The following is a 23,182-nucleotide window of genomic DNA, read 5'->3' as shown; positions in this document are numbered from 1 at the left end:
TGTCTTCCTTAGCCTGTTCTGCATAAAAATACTTTCATCCTGCAGAAAAAAAAATATTCTGAAGACAGCTGAATACAGCAGCTTGAATATTTTACCTGGCTCACGACATTCATTGATTACTGGAATACAGCTGTTTCTCTTTTGCCTGGTGTACAGTGAATAATCATTTTCCATACTTCACTGTCTCAAACTTTTAATACTTTACCATTTTGCCACAGTTTTGCCAGGATCAACTCTTTCTGCTGGAAAGTTTGCATATTTACTAATAAAGGTCTTGGTTACTTTCTCATGGCCAGATTTGGAGCATATACATGGTGTCCGCTTTCAATTAACAGTTCCTGCTGTGGACTGCCAGTCCAGTTGCTTATTTTCCCTATGTGCTCTGTCCTCTAATTCTATCATTTTTGAAACATCTCTTCTTGTGAAGTCTCATGCTCAGCCAGCCTTTTCCTCTTTTCGATCTCTGAATTTTGCAGTTGTATCAGCTCATCTGAATATCTGTTTAAAGCTTCTTCCATTTTTCCAGCCTTTTGTTATTTGAGTTTATATACTCCTTCAGTATTTTATTTATTTTAGTCGGCTCTGAGCACTTTTGACTTATTTTTTCCTCTAGATTAATGGAAGCCATGTCTTACACAAAAGGTGGAGCTTGAACTGCTTCTTGCTGAAGAGCTTCAGGATTCTTCCCAATCAGTGTTTTCTCTTTACCTTTTCCAGTTGATTACCTTTCAGGCTGTCTTAGTTTGTTCTCTGCAGGCATCCAGGTAGTGTACTTACTAGCCAGGAACTAAATTCTAGTCAAGCAGACACTATCTCTGGCTTTTGATGCAGAGTTTCTGTTCTCACACTGGGAGAACTGAAGTAAAGCTGTTGATCAGTTTACAGCCATCTTAGAAATCTGCAGTCCTTTTCAGTTCATGTATAAAAATCCAGTGAGGCATATCTTGCATTGGTGTTCATGTGTGCTACCAGGGGGTTGAATGTGGTTCCTGCCCAGAATACCCTCTGTAACAACTATAAGACTAGAATCTTGGCCATATTTGGGAAAGGTTGTCTTCATCTCTGCAACCTTGATCCTCAAGGCTATAAATTGTCAGACCCTATGCTCAGGTACTGGGGGAGTTTTCCTGCAGATTGAGGAACCCCTTCCAGTGGAACTGATGGGCAAATTGTCTGAACTTGTTTGTACTGCAAGGGGGGTGGGCAAATATAAGTTAAATGTGCTTATAATGCTGTGGATGTAGTATCCAGGGCTTCTTCTCTGAGAAAAATGGAAAAAGGATGACTGTGCTACAGGTTGTCTTCCAGGGACACAACTTGCAGTCCATGACTGTTTTATTTTTCCAGAAATGCCACTTGTCTACATACCAAAGCCATCTGATACACATTTTGCTGGAACGACTGTTGTAACAAACAGCAGTAGAAAAAAATCCCATAGGAGAAAGTGACCAAAGCCTTTACTGTAGGCTTTTCTTTTTCTGTTGTCAAGAACAGAGGAACCCTGGAGACCTTTTCTTTTGTTTGTCAAATCAAAAAATGTTCACTGTTCCAAAAGTGAGAATGTTCACCTTATATGTTTCCCTGCTTTTCATGCTCCCTCAAGCCCCAGTGGTGATCCTAGATCTGAAGTATGCCCATCTGCGTGCAACTATACATAAGAACCTAGAGGTGCTTTCTCAGATTTAAGGTAGGGGAATTCCACCATCAGTTTACTTGCTGTTTTAGGTTAGCTTCTGAACCTAGGGTCTTCATAAAATAGCTATTCCAATTTATAGCCAATTGCAAAATTAAGGGACCTACTATCATTACTTGGATGATTCTTAATTCAAGTCCAGAGGCTGAAAGAGATACAGAGTGATTTGCTTATACCCTGAACTGTTTCCAGTACCTGGGATTATCCTGGGGTTATCCCAAATGCAGCCTAAATCCTTCAAGGATAAGTCTTCCTCAGTGGACTGCTGGATTCTCACCAGCAAGAGATTTTTTTTTCTTCTGCATGTCAGGCGTGCTTTCTTACCTGGTTCACCAGAGATATAGCCAGAAAAGACCATACCAAAGCAAGGAAATTCCTGAGCATCCTGAGATACATGGCATCTATTATCTCTGTTCCAGTGACAAGACTACACATGAGGAAGTTGCAGTCATACCTCAGGAGTCTTTGTCAATAACAGTGCAACTTAGAAAAAAAAAATTTCCTTGCTCACATGTGTACAAAAAGAGATCATATGAGGAACCACCACTAAGCAGCATTGTAGGAGTTCTTTCATACAGGCTTTCAAAATCCAAACCTCAAACACTGATGCCATAGATGTGGATTTGGGGAGGGGGGCATTTAACCATTCTGCAGGACACTTGGGAGACAGTATTATGTGGGACATCAGCATTAAAGAATTTGAAAGCAGTTACTCTGGCTGTTAGGGCCTTCACTCCGTTCTGGGAGCAAAACATCGTACACCTTATAACAGGAATCACAACTCTCGTGTGGTGTATCAGCAGACAGGGTGAACCTATTTATAGCTTCTTTGTAGGTTGGTCATGATAGCATGGGAAGTAGCCCTGGGATCCAGTACTAACTAATGCAGTAAGGACTGCATTTATCCTAAATACTGTGACCTTATGGACATCATGTGTTGCATCTTATCAGAATGTTCTGTTGAATTAGCTAGGCATGGCTACTGCAGATCCTTATAAATGAATGCCGTTAAGGGGTGGCTTTCTAGACCTTACCCTCAAGTGAGAATGTACCACTAGATGACCTTTTTTCCTTCTCCAAGCAACAAGCAGCTAGGGAAGTTCTGATCAAGGCATGTTGCATGAAAGAATATAAAGTACATATCTTCTTCTTCAACTGTGTGGGTCTGATCCTTTGTGCTTATCCTCCAGTTCCAAGATAGAGAGGGAGAGTCAGGCAGAAGTGCTGCATATTCCCTTTTTGGCTTAAGCAGCATTGGTTCTCCCTGCTGATGCGGATGGTATTGAAAAGACATATTACTTTGCCTCAGTATATATTCTTTATGACACAGCTAAAGGGGTCCTTGGTACATCCATAGGTTCATAGGATGACACTAGGCTGTTAGCCCAGAGGCCCTTATAAGCCTAGCCAAGAATTTCGGCCATGTTCCCTCAAAGTCAGCACCTATTTCCCTTGTCCAGCAGGGACATAGGTGGGATTCCAGAGGTGTATTTTCTGTTTCCCATCCAATCATCCAGGTTCCTCTTAAAGAGGGCTAGAGAGGTGCTCTGCTTGATATGGAGAGGGAGTCTATTCCACAGATGGGGAAGTCTTTGGGACACAAATCTATCCTGTCAACAAGTTCTATTAATGTTGCAGACCAGGTTAAGGCCTTGTGTGCGGGTTGTGTGAGTGGAGTTTGGCTTATGGAAATGCAGCACCTCTATCAAGGCTGGGTCTGAGATGGCCTTGTATGCCAGACACAGGTCACCTCTGAGCAGTCTGTATGAGAGGGACACAGCTTTTAGCCTATCTGTATAGGATAGGTGTTTGAGATCCTGGATTTTCCTGGTCAGGAACCTCTGTTGTCCCTCCAACTGCTGCATGTGCTTGGAAATATAGATGCCGAGGGGGGAATTGTACTCAATAATGTGTCTGATAAGGGAAGAGTACAGGGATATTATGATATCCTTGCTCCTGGACGAAATACCCTTATTTATGAGGTGGGCCATGTAGAAAGCCATCTGTACAATGGAGGCAACGTGGTGGTCAAAAGTCAGATTGCTATCAACCTGGGTGCCCAAGTCCTTCACGACAGATTGCATGCTTACTACATTGTTATTAATGTGATAATTAGTGGGGATGCCATTTTCCCCAAATGGGATAATGTTGCATTTCTTGGCATTCAGTTTGAGGCCATGTTTCTGGCACCAGTCATTAGTTTATGTAAGGCCCATTTGGAGGATGTTCACATCACTAGGGAAATTTAAGACAGCACCCAGCTTGCAGTCATCTGCAAACCTGGTCAGCCACATACCACTGGTTTTGGCCTGCACCTCAAAAAAATATATCCCAAACAGGAGAGGCCCCAAGACCGATCCTTGGGGTACTTTGACTGAGTGGGTTCTATCAATGAGCCAGTTAGCTACTCATCTGGTAACATACGGGTTGATGACTAGCTGGGAGAGTTTATCTATTATGCCTGAGTGGGGAATAGTGTCAAAGGCTTTGGCTAGGTCAAGGTAGGTGGTCTGCACCACCTTCCCCTCGTCCATGGCTTTGGTGACTGTTTTGAAGAAGTCGACCAGGTTTAACAGGCATGATCTCCCTTTGACAAAACCAAACTGTGTAGGGTCAGGTGTTTGGAGGTTGCCAGTGTCCTTGTTTATAAGGTCCATGATAATGCGTTCCATGGCCTTGCAGATCAGGCTAGTTAGGCTGATGGGCCTATAACTGCCTGGGTCAGTGGATGCTCCACCTTTGTGTAGAGGGATGACAGTGGCCATCCTCCATTCATCTGGGACAAAGCCGGTACTCAGGCTTTGGTTGAATAGGGTGCCTAACGGAGCTGAGAGCTCATGCCTGAGTTCATGTTGGATACAGCCACGGATGTTATTGGGTCCAATGGAGACTGTATTTTTTGCCTTTGAGAGGGCACTAAGGACCTGCTCCCTGGTGATGAGGGGAGGGGGGCAGGTGCTGGGGATGTCCTAGTTTACTGATGGGGGGGGAACTGGGTGGTGAAGTTTTCACTGAACCTGTCTGCCAGCAGTTGGCTATATCTATGGTGTTTGTGTATGTGGTGTTATTGACTACCAGTTCAGACCAGATTTAGGTGTTACCTTTGAGATTGCGGACATAAATGAAGAAGGCCTTGTGATTGTCCTTAGTGGATGTGGTCAATTTGGACTCGAATTTAGCCTTAGAGGATTTCACCAGTGACCTTATCTGCTTGTTCAGACAAAGGAGAGATTGCTTCCAAAGGAGAGATTGCGTCCAGCCTGGTGCCTGCTCCTTCTTGGTCCTGGACTGCAATTTTTTCCTTTTATTATAGAGTTTGTTTATTGTTGCTGTCTACCAGACAAGACAGGCTTACTCTTTCTTGAAGATGATTTGGCCCCGTCAGGTATTGCTGAGTCCATACAGCTATGTAGGTGTTCATATATTCTTTTGGTGTAGGCTTGGACATTAGTGCTAGTTCCAACTGAAGGTATGGTGGCTGTAAAACAGCTTATACCGGCTCTGAGGTGATTGTAGTCAGCTTTGGAAAAGTTTTTTCATTTGACCCTGACAAGGGGGTGGGGGGGTGGGGGTCAGGGGAGATGGTGACTTCAAAAATGATTGCTTTATGGTGGGATCTTACCAAGGAGGATGACACTGTCAGGGGTGCTACAGTGGCTACTCATGCTGGTTAGGACCAGGTCCAGGATATTTTCACCTCTCGTAGGGATGTCGATCAGCTGATCCAATGCACTGGCATTGACAAAGTCAAGGAATCTCTGGGCCTTCATGTTTGGGCTAGAATAGGTCTTCCACTCTATGGGTGGGTAGTTAAAGTCACGCAGGATCAGGATAGAAGGTTGAATCCTGATGGATTCAAGGAAGTCCAGATAGTTGGATTGGGTGTCCTGAGTCATGGTTGGGAGTTTTAGCTAGCTATGATTTGAATAGGTGTTTTGTCAACAGTTAACTGCACTTGGAGTGTCTCCTGTGAGTCATACCATTTGACCAGCCTGGAGGTGTGTATGTCTTTGACAAATATTGAAATTCCACCTCCTTTGGCTGTGTAGCCATCCATTTGGGGTCTGAAAGTATGGTAGGATGAGTAACCTGGTAAGGCTGGGGTGCTCTCCACAGCTTTGAACCAGGTTTCAGTGACTGCACAAATGTCAGCATCCTCCAGGGCAAGGAATGCTAGCAATGAGTGCAGTTTCATGCTAAGACTCCTAGTGTTTAGCAGCATGACCTTTGAATTTCATTTAGAAGAACTTTTCATGTTGGTAATTTTGTGCTCATGACTTTGCCTAAAAAGGCACTATGGGAGAGGCAAGAGCCTTTGCCAGAAGCCTGAAGCCTAAGGGAGACAGATGAAGGCCATGTTTGGCAAAGCATTGTGGTCTGTCAGTCATGTCCATCCAGGCTGTCAGGTACTGGTTCCCCTTGGAATGACACCAGAAACTAAGCCAATTGTTAAAGTCAATCATTTTCTGTTTGTATTCAGGCATCATTTTGGGTGATGGTAGGATGCTGCTTAAGGCTAGGGCATACCTGCCTGGGACACGTATTCAGTGTGCACAATCATGTCTCTCTTCATGTAGTCCAGAGAGGTACGTCTCAAGTCATTCACATCAACATGGTCTATGACAAAGTCATAACAGTACATGTTAAGAGACTTGAGTGCGTGTGTGATATGGCGGATTCTAGCACCTGACAAGCAACTTATCATGACTTTCTCCTTGTCTAGCTTGGTGAGGGGCACATTTGTGTGTCACATGATACCCTCCTATGACTAGTATGTTCGGTTTGTGACTGGGCCTTAGAAGCTGTGAGACACAGACATGTGTACTATGTGTAATGCTTGGTGCTATGGATTGTGCTGTGTGTGTATGTTTTTGCTTTGGAGGCCTCTTTTGTTTGGGTATGTTTTTGTTGAGAACTCCCGCATATGTAGGAATGTGTACAGATGTGGGTGGTGTTAGAGGTGTGGTGTTCATTGTGTTTGTGCAGACAACCTTCTCAGTACCAGATGTACTGGCTTGTGACTGAGACAGCAAGGATTCTAGGTTCTTAATGTAATTGCATCTCTCACATATTCTGTTCATAGATGGTAGTAGTAGAGGGTTGTCTGTGTACATAAAGCAGTTGCTACACTGTCTCAGTATGCCCATATCAACCAGACTAGCAGGAGAAACCATAGGAAATTGTCCATCCATGGTTATCAGAATCTGTAGAAGAGAGCTTAGGGATAGTAGAGTGGGTACTATATGAGGAGAGTACCTGTAGGTGTGAGTAGGGCTGGATAAAATCAATACAGTAGGGCCTCACTTACACAGGAGTGCTGGTAAGGGAAAAAATGCAACTGAGATACCTTGCAAAGGGTTAAAACAGCACAGCAGCTGTGCACAATGGGCAAAGCAAGCACAAACCCATGCAACCACTGGGTTTAAATACCACAAAAACAAAAGTAAAATAGAAAAACTGGAATTGACCAATTAACCCTTGTCCCTGAGCTCTTAGTTCAACACCCTATGCCAGACCAGTTCCAACCATTTCACTTACTTCCACTAAGTGCAGGCAGGCCCTGGCCAACACAAAATGGCATAGCAGGAGACACAAGAATTACACAAACAGATCTGGATATAGCAAAACCTGTAACCAGACTACGCTAAAGATATTTAAACTCTGTTTAGGTCGATTTACACAGGAGAACAGATACACATTTAAATATAAAGTAGCAAACAAGAGCAAACTGATGTAAACAAATTAACCAATTAACCAATGAAAAAGTTCAAAACTGAGCCCTGTTCCAGCAATCTTCAATCAGACAAGTTCTAACTGCACACTCCTGCCACTAGGGTACAGGGGAAACCTCTCCAAAAAAGATGGCCTGGATTAGTGCTCAAATTATGCAGACAGAGCTAGATTTAGCAGGCCTGAACCTAGTCCATGCTACAGCAAACAAGGAGCACCAATTTCAGAAAGAAACAGTTCAAATAAGCTGGCACGATAAGCCTTCAACCAGCAATTCCCAGCTCAGAAGGGTAGAATCTACTCTCTCCTCTCACAAGAATGCAGACCACAAACCTTCTTAATGTAAAAATAACTGGCATCAAGCCCAAGTGCTTAAACCAGAACTAATTCACTTTTAGACTAACAGACACTAAGCCTTCAACCAGCAATTCCCAACTTAGAACGATGTAAGTTACCTCTCTTGCCACAAGAGTGTAGAACACAAACCTTCTTAATGTTAAACAACTGACCTGAAACCCAAGTGCTTAAACCAAAAGGCATAGAATAACAGTTACAATTTAATCAGGCTACTAACAAGCAGTAATAAATGTAGCAGAATAAATGCAATTAAGTACTTTTAAGAACAAGCAGCAAAAACAAAATAAAGTAATAAAGTAGGAAGAAATATGAATATAGTAAAAGCAGATGAATAAAGTGCAATTTTATTTAGGTTAAGTGGGAAGGGATGAAACACGATAATTCAAGAGTGAGAAACTAAGGGGGTGGGCCTTCCCAAATGATTTCTGTCTACTCAGTAGAATAAGCTGATGAGATGGGACTGGGAGGAGTGTCTAAAATGAGATTTGTGGTAGGGGCAGGCAACTCAAAAGCCACCAAATTTAAGAACACAACAAGGACTGGGTGGTAGGGAAGGAGAACTCTTAAAACTCCAACAGAACAGAAAACTTAAAAGCAAAACAAATGTAATACTAGAATAAGATACAAAACTGATGTTATCAAAGTTGAAATAAAAATCTTCAAATCAAAATTAAATGCACAGATGAGTGATATTCAGAACAATGCAGACCACACAAACACTTCAGCTAACTACAGGTATTTCTAAATAAAAGAGCAATGCTGTTTCTCAGCTCTCCCCACTAATTAACTGATGTTATTCACATTTTGCAAAGGAATCCTTTGGTAACTTTTTTTAACTGACCCTAGTTAAGAACTCTTAAAACACGAACAGAACAGAAAACTTAAAACAAAACAAATGTAATACTAGAATAAGATACAAAACAGAAGTGATCGAACCGCTTCAAATCAAAATTAAATGCAAGAGATGAGTGATATTCAGAGCAATGTAGACCACACAAACACTTCATCTGTTTCAGAAACTCATATCCAAACTCATAGGTCCTCAGACTGATACCTGGGATGATATAGCCCATTATGCTTTGGGTGTCCTTGCATGCTGAACCCATGCTAAAAGTCATTAGAGAGGCTGGAATACCTGTTTACTATGAAATTGTTTGTAAATGGAAGAAGGTTTATCTCTTTTGCTGTAAGAGGTTCTGTGCCCAATTGGGCAAGGAGGCCCTTGCCCTTTATTCAACAGTACTTCATAGATCTTTTTGTGGCAGGTTTAGCTTACTGAATGTGCTTTTGTTTGCCTTTGCAGCTTGATTGCTAGTGTACCCACCATTGACCTCTTTGTTACTGCTAAACTGTTTTCTCCCAACATATCCTAAGTAAGATTTATAATTCTCTTTGTTTTATGTAGCTACTTTAATTTAATGCTCAGCTTTGTGTTTCTTAATGGTTCATAGGTTCATAGGTTCATACTAGGCTATCTGCCCTAGGGCATTTATAAGCCTAGCCAGAGTGTGTTTGACTTTCGCCACCCATTTTAAATTAATTTTGCTATGCCTATTTTTGAGGTTAGTATACTGTGCCTCTGTCTAACAGTGACACAGAAGTGATAGCCGGGGTAAACCTACGATCTCCCATCCACTCATCAAGATTCCTCTTGAAGAGAGTCAATGTGGGACTCTGCCTAACCTGGACTGGGATTTTATTCCAGAGTGAAGGGAGCCTCTGGGTTATGAATCTGTCCCTCCAGCATGTCCTGTTTATTTCAGTGCTGAGGTTCAAGTCTCTCGCTCGATGGGATTTGGATTTTCTGAGGTGCAGCATGTCCATTAATTCCGGGTTGGACATGGCTTTATACGTCAGGCACAGATCGCCTCTGAGCAGGCGGTATGCCACTGAGTAGAGCTGGAGTTTCTTTAACCGGGCAGCATATGGCATCTGTTTGAGCCCTTTGATCCTCTTGGTGAGATACTTTTGGGGTCTTTCCAGTTGCTGCAGGTGTCTGGTGAGGTACATCCCAAAAAGGGCATTGTACTCAATTATGGGCCTGATGAGGGATGAGTAAAGAGGCACGATGACCTCTCCTGATCTAGATGTGAATCCCTTCATGATTAGGTGGGCTATATAAAATGTTTTTCTAACCACTTTGGCCACGTGGTTGTCAAATGAGAGATTGCTATCAACTTGGGTCCCCAGGTCCCTAATGACTTCTTCTGTACTTAATGGATTACCACCTATGTGGTAATTTGTGGGCACTTTGTTTTTGCCAAAGGGGATGACTATACACTTTTGGCATTTAGCTTGAGGCCATGGCTCTGGCACCAGTTGTCTGTTTCTATGAGGCCCTTTTGGAGGATGCTTGTGTCGGCTGGAGAGTTGATTATGGCAGTTTGCAGTCATCTGCGAACTTGGTCAGCCACAGTCCTTCCGTGTTGGCCTGTACCGAGAAATATATACCGAACAAGAGAGGTCCCAGGACTGAGCCTTGTGGGACGCCACTTGTAACTGGTTTGGAGTCTGACATGGCTCCAGCAATTCTAACCATGTGGTTTCTGTCCTTGAGCCAGTTTGCAACCCATCTAGTGACATAGGGTTTATATTTAAGCTGGTGAGCTTATCTATAATGCCCGAGTGGGGTATTGTATCGAAGGCCTTTGTGAGGTCCGGGTAGGCTGTGTGGACCACCTTCCCCTCGTCAATGGCCTTGGTGACTGTTTCAAAGAAGTTGACCAGGTTTAAGAGGCAGGATCTGCCCTTAACAAAGCCAAACTGGGTAGGATCCAGTGTCTGTAGGTCCCCAATATCTTTATTTATGGGGTCCATGATGATCCTTTCCATAGCTTTGCAGACCAAGCTAGTCAGGCTTATGGGGCGATAGTTTCCAGGATCCGTTGAGGCACCACCTTTGTGGAGAGGGACCACTGTTGCTTTACGCCACTCTTTGGGTACATATCCTGTAGTAAGGCTAAGACTGAACAGTAGTTTTATGTTTGGGTTTAGCTCTTCTTGGAGTTCATGTAGGACGCAACCCGGGACACCATCTGGTCCCATTGATGCTGTGTTTTTGCTTTGGAGAGCGGCTCTTACCTGAGCATCTGAGATGTCAGGGGCAGCACTCTGTTGGGATAGATATTTGCCCTTTGGTGGGGAGGGGAGAAGTTTGCACTGAACCTGTCAGCTAGGATGTTGGCAATGTCTGTGGGCTCGGTGTATTTTTTGTCATTTTGGACTAATTCTGAGCATATCTGGGAATTCCCACCCAGGTTCCTAACATAACTAAAGAAAGCCTTGTGATTATCCTTAGTGTCCTGTGCAATTTTTCTCTCGAAGCTGGCCTTAGACGATTTTACGAGTGCCCGTAGTTTTTTGCTAATACTGATCAAAGATGCCTTCCCTTTTTGGGATTTTGCTCTATCATGTAGTAGCTTCCTCATTCTATTGTATAGTTTGTTTATGGCTGGGGTCCACCAGACAGGACGTCTGCCTTTGGAGGATTGGGTCTTGGTTTTATTTGGGATTGCATGATCCATGCATTCCTGAAGGTGTTCATAGAATGCATTTATAAAGGATTCTGCGATCTGGGCCATATTTTCCACAGGCCCGGGGGCTTTGAAGAATTTCGCCTCGGTTTTGAGGCGTGTGAAATTTGCTTTAGAGAAGTTTTTCACTGTGGTTTTCTGGGCAGGGGGTGGGGTCGGGATGTGAATATCCAGTGAGATTAGTTTATGGTCTGATCTCACCAGTGAGGGATACAATTCTGGTCTGGAGCATAGTGTCCCCATGTTGGTGATGATCAGGTCCAGTATGTTTTCCCCTCTTGTGGGAGTGGTAACAAGTTGTTCCATAGCATTTGAGTTTATAAATTCTAGGAACCTTTGGGCTAGGGTGTTGGACCTAGAGTAATGCTCCCAGTCTATGTTTGGGTAGTTGAAGTCGCCCAATATAATGGTGTTTGGAGAGACCTTCATATTTTCCAGTATTCTCTGGTAGTTGTAAAATCTCTGCTAGCCTATTTCAGTGAACTTCTGAAGTGGTGGGATTGGATTTTTTATAATTAGAGATTTTTCTTTTGTTATGCAATTATTGCCATGAGTGTTCCACCATATGGATTGCCTCTTAAACATGTCAGTGTACTTAGAACAGGTAGTAACTGACTTGCTTTTTTTTTTAATTTCTCCAAATCTTTTGGGTTTCTAATGCGATGATAGGAATGGACCCCATTCCTAAGTCAAAGTATGATTAAAGTTCATGAAATTAGTATTGTTTCAATCTTTGATGTCAGACAAAAGTGCTTTGCAGCACCCGCAATGTGCCCAGTAATGACTACTCCTGCAATTCGTACAGGGTTACATGGATTAGTAGCATATCTAAATATGATTATAGATTCCTGTTGCTCCTACTACTATGGTGGCTCAATGATAAGGGTGTTTGTCTTCCATGTGCAAAGTGGAAGGATTGATCCTCACATCTGGTGAAAGCTTCATTGATTGAAGAGGTAACTTTATGTGGTTTGTTGGTCTAGGGGTATGATTCTCGCTTAGGGTGTGAGAGGTCCTGGGTTCAAATCCCAGACAAGCCCTGGAATGGAACTGTCTAGATATCTTTCTTCCACATTGCTCTCATTTCAGCCTGCAAATCCTGATATTTTATGACTTTGTCTCTCTCTCTCTGTATGCAAGACACTGTAGTCACTGTGTGTGGCAATTTCAATGATCAATGCTACTCTTGTCTTCTTTTCTTGGACCACTATATCCGGTTTTCTAGCATCTATCTTTTGAACTGTTGGTAATGGGTGACCCCTTGTGATGTAGAATTCTTCATTTTCTATGATGCTTTGTGGCTCATATTTCCAGTGTTTTATAGCCACTTCAGTACCATAATGTTTGCACAATCCCCAGTGCAACAGTCTTGCCACATTATTATGCCTTTCAGTATACAGTCCTTCTGCCATTAGTATGTCGCAACCAGCAATGAGGTATGCGACTGTTTCCAATTCGATTTTACAAAACCTACATTTGTCTGTTTCTCCCACATGTTCAATGAACTTTGTAAACCAAGATGTCCGCAGCCCGCTATCTCGGGCCGCCAATATTAACCTTTCATCTCTTGGTTTGAATTCACCTCTCCTTAACCATTCTTGCATTTGTTCCTGATCAACATGAGGTTCTTCCAGAAGTTTTTTATACTTGCAGCTATATTTATGCTTTTTCCACATTTCTTGCTTTCACATCTGGTCCTTTACCCTATATTCTTTCTTTTGTTTTTTGGCATATTCAGTTGCTGCCTAATTTTTATCTACTTCTGGTTTGATTTCCATTCCTGCTTGACACCAATATGCTTCTGCTAAATTAGGCAGTGAAGTCATCTTAGTTTTATTCTCCTCATGTTTCAAAACTTTCACTGCATTTGGGTCTTGTGAGGTCAGCAGATATGTGTGGAGTCCCACCGTTGCAGATCTATACATGTAATCAATTTCAAGGTGGCCCATCTGTCCTTCGGAACGGGGAATATATAATCTTGGTATACACTGATTTTTATAAATCATTTGGTGAGCATGTAGCATCCTTCTTGTTTTCCTGTCTAATCTATCCAGCACATTTTGGGGCCAGTCAATCAGTCCAAAACTGTAAGTTAGGACAGGAAGAGCAAATTGGTTTATAGCTTGTTTTTTCTTCCTAGATGTTAACGCTGTTTTCAGAATTAATTTAAGTCTTCTAAAGTATTCTTTACTAAGATTTATTTGCATTTGTTCATATTTTATTGTTGATCCTTCATCAGTTCCCAAATATTTATACACTCCCGCTTGCTCAAGTTCTTTTTTATCACATTCTTGTCCCAAACTAATGTTTTCCTGGTGCTGCAGTTTTCCTGCTGTAAAGGTGCTTTTGCACACTTATCAAGAGCAGATGACATTCTTATATCATCTGAAAAAGTTTTGACAACCTGCAGCTGGGCTTTCAGTTCCTCATCTGATGAGCTATACAGTTGTAAATCATCGACAAACAGAAGATGAGAAGTCTTTGCACTTTGTTGTTTTCTAGGAGCCAAATTGTAGCTATGGACTAAGCTAAATAAACAACTTAATAGGTTAATGGCAAGGCAGAATAGCAACGGTGACAGAGAGTAACCCTGGAATATCGTCCTTTGAATTTTTATCCCTGGGATAATAATCTGTCCCTTATCATGACTTAATTGCAAAGTACACTGAACAACAAAATAAAAATAAAAAAAACACAGAGAAAGCGAAAAACACCAACTGCAGAAGCATAAAATCCAAAATTGTTTAATACTCCAGCACCTCAGCTAGCAGGCCTTTCACAGAGTTAACATCACAGTAGCACAAGCTACACTTAAATAACAAATATCACATCATTAATCGATTAACTAAAACAATTAAACACTAGTAATTAACAGTTAGTGCAGAAAAGCCTTCCACTCCAGTTTTTGTTTAAACCTTGAGGCACCAAAATGCCAAATTCTAAAATACAGACTGCTTCTTTATATAACAGTTTATTTTTAAGTGCAGCATCATCCTTAATCAGAACTTGTTCTAAAATACATGCTTTTAAACTGGTACAGGACCCCAAGTGTACTGCATGAAAATGTGATGCCACATGGCTATCCACATTTTGATTCTTAATGTCTCAACATGCTCTTGTATTCTGATTTTAAATATTGTTTTGGTTTCTCCTATATAGAAGAAACCACAAGGGCATGAGAGACAATAAACCACTCCCTTAGACTCACAAGAGAAAATAGCTCTAGGCTGAAAAAAATGCCATTTATTTTAGCAAACGTCCTGACCAAATGAATACAGGTAGAGCATTCACCACAGGGAAATGTACCACAGTTTTGTAAAGGAATAGTTAAAATTTCAGTAGGCATAGAGAACAAATTATGAATAATCATGTCTTTTATATTTCTGGCTCTCTCATAAGAGACAGTAAAGGAGTCAAGTAAATTCTTAATCCCAGACTTCTCCTTATGTAAGTATGGCCAGTAATATCTTAAGATTTTTACTAACTCAACACTATAAATATTATAAGTAGTGATAAAATATATATTTTTATCATTAGTATTCCCTGCGTGACTCCTGTATCTATTCACAGACTTCATATCATCTGAAACATTAACCATACTAGTGGTATCCCTTCTCAAGCACAAGTTTATTCAAAGAATTAATAATTCATTACTATATCCCCTTTGTTTAACGGCTATACAAGAATGCAAAATCTCTTCCTTGCGAGACTGAATGTTATTACACAGTCTATTTATTCTGAGTAACTCATTCTAAGGCAAAGCTTTTAAAATTTGGGGAGGGGTGGCAGCTGTTAGTATCTAAAAATGAGTACCATCATCACATTTTTTGTGAATCTTTGTAATAATTTTATTATCAACAATATTTAATTCCAAATCTAAAAAAAAACAGAAATGCTTTTTTTACACCATCAGATAGTAAGCCAAAACAGTTTTCCTGAAGAGAAGCTACAAAAGAATCCACTAGCCATGCACTGCCCTTACATAAAAAAATTAAATCATCAATAAATCTATTATAAAGAACAACATACTTATTAAAAAACTCTAACTTATAAAGAAACTCTAACTCAAATAAATCCATTACCAAATTAGCATACATGGGTGCAAAGGGTGCACCTATTGCTGTACCTTGCATCTGTTGATAGATAAAGTTGTTATGTTCAAAAAAGTTATGGGTTAAAATATAACAATTCTATAACAAAAGTACTAACTAGGCTAGTGCCTAGGAAAAACCTAAGAGCTTCAAGTCCCACCTGATGTGTAATACTCATATAAAGGCTCTTGACATCAAAAAACAGCCAGAAAAAAACCTTGACAAGTGATGGACTATTTTTTAGAAAATGAAAAGAATCTTTTATATAAGAATCTAAACTAACTACATACCTAAGTAAATAACTGTGAATAAACAGACCCATATTATGTAAAAAAAATAATAATTTCCAGCTGCCAAAATTGGCCTTCCAGGAGGAGGAAAAACTTTCTTGTGGATTTTTGGCAGGCAGTAAATTTTGCCAAACAACTGCCTTCCACTTTAAATTTAACTTCCACATCTTGCTTGGAAAAGTAGCCAAGTCTGTAACCCTTATGTAACAAGTCTTTAAAGTTGTCTATAGCTACATAATATTCATAAAATAGTAATGGTAATAAACCAGCTGTGCAGGGTCCACCCAGGCGTTCGTGCGAACCAAGTCGGGCAAAAACCTTCTGATAGAACACAAAAGGACAAGCCAAAAAGAAGCACTTAAAAGTACTAAGAAGCACTTAAAAGCACTTAGAAATTCTTCAGTTATTCGCTCAAATGTCTTTTCAGACCACAAGTTCTTTCAGACAGTTTCTTCCAATAAATCCAAATGCATAATAATCAATAGCTTTTATTCACTCAAGTAAAAGTGGTAAGCACTTTCGCTATGTAGCTTTTTCAAACCATAATGAAGCCATTCACAGAGCTCGTATATATATATATATATATATATATATATATATATATATATATATACGTATAAATACTTCCTTATTACATTTAATTAAACAATAAAACAATAAATCAATTAGCCTAGCCTCAGCTTTTAAAGAAATATTCAAATTTCAAGTACCTTAATGGCTCAAAAAACTGTTCAAATAAACTACATATACTTACTACAATTTTAAAAACAATGTATATTAAAAACATATCTCAAGCATGTGAATTAATTAGGATATAATATACAATAACATATTTATTGGAAAATTTATTAAAAAATATATATAAATTATTAAAAAACATGTATTAAAAATGTGCTCAGTATTTAATAATTAATATTTAATATTCAATATCTAATACTCCTCCCTTTTAAAGTAGGTTTTAGGGGAATTTTTTCATTAAGTCCAGGGGGGTTGTGTGCCTGTAATCTAATTATCCAGCCTGTTTCTATTTGTTCAGTACGATTTCGTACATCTCCCCCTCTTTGATTAGGTATATTAGTTTGCATAATCATAAACTTAAAAGAATGTGCAGGGCCCTCTTTAAGAACATGTTTTGAAAGTGCATTAACCTCAGATTTAATTCTAATTTGATAGACATGTTCACTTATTCTATTTTTCAGCTTCCTGTCTGTTTTACCCACGTAAAACGCACTGCATTCCAAGCAGGTGGCCAAATACACTAAATGTTCTGAATTACATGTCCCATTAACATTAAAAGTATAAACCTTAGAAGTAAGGGGATGTACAAACAGATTACTACTACTAATGTATACACAAAAATTACATCTACCACATGATGTAGTTCCATTAAAAACTGTCTGATTAGTTCTAACGTTATTTGGAAAACATAGTAATCTGTGTAAATTCTGTTTATTTTTATATATAAACCGAGGATGCTCACCCACTAGCTCCTTAATATCGGGATCAGTTGTTAAAATATCCCAATGTCTACTAAACACATCTTTAATTATTTTTATATCTTGAGTATAAAATAAAGCTACTTTCTGCTGCTTCCCTTCATTTTCACTCTCTACTTTGTGTTGATCTATATAAAGACTTCTACCTCTATCTGAAAAATAAGGACATGCTTTACTTTCCCTTTCTTGGTACACATTCAAAAAACATTCCTCAACTTCTGTGTGTTTATAGTTACGTGCCAACAACCTCCCATTCAAAGTTTTCAACTCAGCCTCATAGTTACTCTGTAGGGGGTTCAACCTAGAAGCTCTAATGGCTTGTCCTTTAATAATATTTGTGAAAATATGCTGTGGGTGCATTCTATTTCTATGTAACAGTGTATTCTTATAACAATTTTTCCTATGCACCCCAGTATTAAAGTTCCCATTTTCTAAACGCTGTATAGATACATCCAAAAAAGCTATATTGTCCTTAGAGCTGATCATGGTAAATTTTAAAAATGAAGTGGACAAATTCATTTCTCTATGAAATCTACTCAAATCATCAGCTGAACCATTCCAAAGAAAAAATAAATCATCTACAAATCGTCTGTAAAAACAGACGAACCTTTGGAACATTTCAAAATGGAAAAGTTTTTCTTCTTCCCACAATGCCATTACTAGGTTGGCATAGCTATTGGCACAAGAAGTGCCCATAGCTACGCCATCTTTTTGTAAGTAAAAGCGTTCTTCAAACAAGAAAACATTATTTTCCAATACCAATTGAAGGAATAAACAGATAAGATCTCTACGATGCACTGGGAAATCAGAATGTTTATCTAGATAAGATCCAATACTCCTAATTCCTACTTCATTGGGTATACTTGTAAATAATGAATTAACGTCCATGGTTACCATAGTGATTGAATCAATATCCTGGAAATTTATGATCTCACCATAAAAATCTAATAAAAACTGTTTAGAATCTCGCAACATGAAAATATTTGTGCTCACTATAGGTCTCAGCATCTTCTCAATGAACACTGATAGAGGTTCTGTGACCCACCCTTGGCCTGAGACAATTGGTCTCATGGGGGGGGGGGCAGATGAATCTTTATGTACTTTAGGCAGCCCTTGGATCACTGGAATAGTTGGTGTGTCAGTGAATAAAAAATTATACATATTTAAATCAATAATTTCTTTCTCATATAACTGATCCAAAACATTGTGTACTTTTAAAATATGCTCTTGGGCTTTAGTTATAGGCATCGATTTATAATGGTTTGTATCATTCAACATCTCAAACATACTTTCATTATATATTCCCCTATCCATTATAACTATAGGGCCGCCTTTATCCGTCGGACTAATAGATATATTTCTGTCATTCCTCAAATCCTGCAATGCTTTAAACTGTCTTGGTGTTAAGTTACGCTTCTTAATATTACCTTGAGTAGCATCTTTCATTTTAAACAAATCCTTCTCAACAGTTTTACTAAACGTATCCAATAAGGGATGTAAAATAGGTACATAAGTACTAGGTCTCTTAAAGTGTCCCTCTGTTGTCCTTGTTTCATTATTTGCATATAATATTTTCAATTGTACATTTCTAACAAATAATTTAACATCAATGACCATTTCAGTAACATTACTTATTTTAGATGGAATAAATGAAAGGCCCTTATTTAAAACTTCTATTTCAAATTTATTAAGGGGTCTATGGGATAGGTTCCAAACTAAGTCATCCTCTCCCACATTTTCTTTATAGTTGGTTCTTTCATATCCATCCCCGAAGCCTTTCTTTTCTGTCTCCCTCTGCTCATGGAGCGATTTCTCCCCCTGGCAGAGGTTTCGGATATGGGGAAAGGATTATGAATTTCAGAACTAGCACTACTAACATGTGAGAAAGTTGTCTTGCTGCGAACAACTAACTCATTATTCTTTGTCTTTTCTTTATTAATTATATCAGTCATATTAGCTTGAGTATTAGTTGATATCATATCATTTCCAGTAGACATGTTACCTATAGTAACATCAACTGGAAAAGAAACACTAGCAGGCATTAAAGATGTATTATCAGCCTCTACAGAAGGCGTAGGCATACAGTCTCCAGTATCAGCACTAATTAACCTAGTTGTATTAACTTTAAAAGCACTTTTAATACATCCACTTTGATTGCTTACTTCATCTGTTTTATTACTACTATATTGAGTATGTTAGCAGATACATCTACATTGTTATTGTGAGAATTAAAAAACCTATCATGTCCATTTCTAATGTTTCTAGGCCAAGTAAAGACCTGACCATTTCCAAAATCATATAGGTCTCTTGACAGTTTGTGTTTTTTCTGTTCCAAAAGTCTTTTTTCATACAAACACACTGAGTCCAACAGACGATCCAAAAGCGGATTAATTACATTAGGTGAATATCGACTAAACAAATCATATTGTCTATTCTCTATTGTCTCTTGCAATTTATTTTCTTCTGGTAAAAAGAATTTGTTTAGTAGTTTCATATAACTGATACTTAAATCTATGTTCAGTTGCTGCCAGCGAAATAAAAGTTCTGGGTAAGTGTTACCTGTCGTTGGCATCTTAAGGATCCTCAGACCCCTAGGTATCACCTTCCTCTGGATGCAGACTTCAAAATGAAAACGCTGCATCTGTAGTCGTTTCAATTTCAACAGTTCTGACTCCATCAAAGATAGACTAGAGTTAATATCCTCAAAGTCCATGTTACTCAGTGAAACGCCATTACTAGCCGTCACTAGCTCAAGTTCAAGAAGCGGATTGACGTCAACAGTCACGCAACTCTGTAATCTAGGATGTACCATTCGCGTCGGTTGGATGTTAACGGGGTTGTAAGGCAATTCAACATTATTCTCCAGCGAATCGGCCATGGTTAGCTCGTGGTATTGAAAGTTATAAAGTGAATAAATAATAAAAAGTACCACTAGCAAACAAAGGCACCTGCACAGAATAAAAAAGAAACATATAAAATAGTAATGGTAATAAACCAGCTGTGCAGGGTCCACCCAGGCGTTTGTGCGAACCAAGTCGGGCAAAAACCTTCTGAGAGAACACAAAAGGACAGGTCAAAAAGAAGCACTTAAAAGTACTAAGAAGCACTTAAAAGCACTTAGAAATTCTTCAGTTATTCGCTCAAATGTCTTTTCAGACCACAAGTTCTTTCAGACAGTTTCTTCCAATAAATCCAAATGCATAATAATCAGTAGCTTTTATTCACTCAAGTAAAAGTGGTAAGCGCTTTCGCTATGTAGCTTTTTCAAACCATAATGAAGCCATTCACAGAGCTCGTATATATATATATATATATATATATATATATATATATATAAATACTTCCTTATTACATTTAATTAAACAATAAAACAATAAATCAATTAGCCTAGCCTCAGCTTTTAAAGAAATATTCAAATTTTAAGTACCTTAATGGCTCAAAAAACTGATTAAATAAACTACATGTACTTACTACAATTTTAAAAACAATGTATATTAAAAACATATCTCAAGCATGTGAATTAATTAGGATATAATATACAATAACATATTTATTGGAAAATTTATTAAAAAATATATAAATTATTAAAAAACATGTATTAAAAATGTGCTCAGTATTTAATAATTAATATTTATCCCTTTTAAAGTAGGTTTTAGGGGAATTTTTTCATTAAGTCCAGGGGGGTTGTGTGCCTGTAATCTAATTATCCAGCCTGTTTCTATTTGTTCAATACCACTGTCTCCAACCCATATAACATAGCTGGTCTCACTACCCTCTTGTAGACCTTCCCTTTCACTTACTGGTACAAATCACTCCTGACACTCTTCTCCAGCCACTCCATCCTGCCTGTACTGTCTTCTTCACCTGTCTTCCACACTCACCATTACTCTGAACTGTTGATCCCAAGTATTTAAACCCATCCACCTTCGCCACTTCTAATCCTTGCATCCTCACCATTCCTCTATCCTCCCTCTCATTTACACACATATATTCTGTCTTACTCCTGCTGACCTTCATTCCTCTTCTCTCTAGAGTATATCTCCACCTCTTCAGTGTCTCCTCTACCTGTTCCCTACTCTTACTACAGATCACAATGTTATCTGAAACATCATAGTCCACGGGGACTCCTGTCTGATCTTGTCTGTCAACTTGTCCATCACCATTGCAAATAAGAAAGGGATCAGAGCTGATCCTTGATGTAATCCCACCTCCACCTTAAACGCATCCGTCACTCCCACTGCAGACCTCACCACTGTCACACTTCCCTCATACATATCCTGTACCACTCTTACATACTTTTCTGACACTCCCGACTTCCTCATACAATACCACAACTCCTCTCTAGGCACCCTGTCATATGCTTTCTCTAAGTCCACAAAGACACAATGCAACTCGTTCTGACCTTATCTGTACTTCTCCGTCAACAATCTCAGAGCAAACATCGCATCTGTAGTGCTCTTTCCTGACATGAAACCATACTGCTGATCACTAATCATCACCTCCCTTCTTAACCTAGCTTCCACTACTCTATCCCATAACTTCACGCTGTGACTGATCAATTTAATCCCTCTGTAGTTACTACAGCTCTGCACATCACCCTTATTCTTAAAATTGGTACCAAAACACTTTTTCTCCATTCCTCAGGCATCCATTCACTTTCCAAGATTTAATTAAACAATATAGTTAAAAACTCCACTGCCATTTCACCTAAACACCTCCATGCTTCCAGAGGTATGTTATCTGGACCAACAGCCTTTCCATTCTTCATCCTCTTCATAGCTATCTTTACTTCCTCCTTGCTAATCCACTGCAATTCATGATTCACTATCCGCACATCATCCAACCTTCTCTCCCTCTCATTCTCTTCATTCATCAGCCCCTCAAAGTACTCTTTCCATCTGCTCAACACACTCTTCTCGCTTGTGAGTGTTTCCCTCATTATCCTTTATCACCTTAAACCTGCTGCACATCTTTACTAGCTCGGTTCCTCTGTCTAGCCAATCAGTACAGGTCCTTTTCTCCCTCCTTAGTATCCAACCTTTCATACAACTCTTCATATGCCTTATCCTTAACCTTCACCACCTCTGTCTTTGCCATGCACCTCATCTCCTTATACTCTTGTCTACTTTCTTCATCTCTCTGACAATCCCACTTCTTCTTTGCCAACCTCTTTGTCTGTATACTCTCCTGTACTTCTTCATTCCACCACCAGGTCTCCTTGTCCCCATTCCTCTTTCCAGATGTCACACCAAGCACCTTTCTAGCCATCTCCTTTACTAGCTCTGCTGTAGTTACCCAGCTATTTGGTAACTCTTCACTTCCACCCAGTGTCTGTCTTAACTCTTCTCTGAACTCCACCTCACAATTACCCTTTTTCAGTTTCCACCATTTGATCCTTGGTGCTGTCCTCACACTCCTCCTCCTCTTCTTGATCACCAATGTCATCCTACAAACAGCCATCCTATGCTGCCTAACTACACTTTCTCCTGCCACCACTTTATAGTCTCCAATCTCCTTCAGACTGGCCCTTCTACCTAAGATATAATCCACCTGTGTACATCTTCCTCCACTCTTGTATGTCACCCAATGCTCCTCTCTCTTGTTAAAATACGTATTCACCACAGCCATGTCCATCCTTTTCGCAAATCCACTACCATCTGACCTTCTGCATTCCTTTGCTTAACACCATACCTGCCCATCGCTTCCTCATCCCCTCTATTCCCTTCACCAACATTCCCATTGAAATCTGATCCAATCACCAGTCTCTCACCCTTGGGTACAGTCATCACCACTTCATCCAACTCACTCCAAAATTTTTCTTTCTCATCCATCGCACACCCAACTTGTGGAGCGTATGCACTAACAATATTCATCATTACACCATCAATTTCAATATCAATCAATTTCAATCAGTAGCATAATTTATCATGGATGAAAATTCTTGGATTGTATTATTAACAAAAGGGGGGATGAAACTGCTACTATGTGGTAC

The 23,182-nt window shown here is 39.6% G+C and overlaps 1 protein-coding gene and 1 non-coding gene across 2 annotated transcripts in view; both read left to right on the top strand.

The window, feature by feature from the left end:
- NAPRT (nicotinate phosphoribosyltransferase) overlaps positions 1 to 23,182 on the top strand; it is a 1,644,161-nt gene that overhangs the window by 1,269,212 nt on the left and 351,767 nt on the right. The window lies entirely within an intron of this gene.
- TRNAP-AGG lies at positions 12,282 to 12,353 on the top strand. The gene has a single exon. It is a non-coding gene; the product is annotated as a tRNA-Pro (tRNA).

The sequence above is a fragment of the Protopterus annectens genome, chromosome 3.part1, assembly GCF_019279795.1.
Source record: "Protopterus annectens isolate FY-2018-M chromosome 3.part1, PAN1.0, whole genome shotgun sequence".
NCBI classification, from domain to species: domain Eukaryota; kingdom Metazoa; phylum Chordata; order Ceratodontiformes; family Protopteridae; genus Protopterus; species Protopterus annectens.
This window is presented reverse-complemented; position numbering and strand designations above follow the sequence as displayed.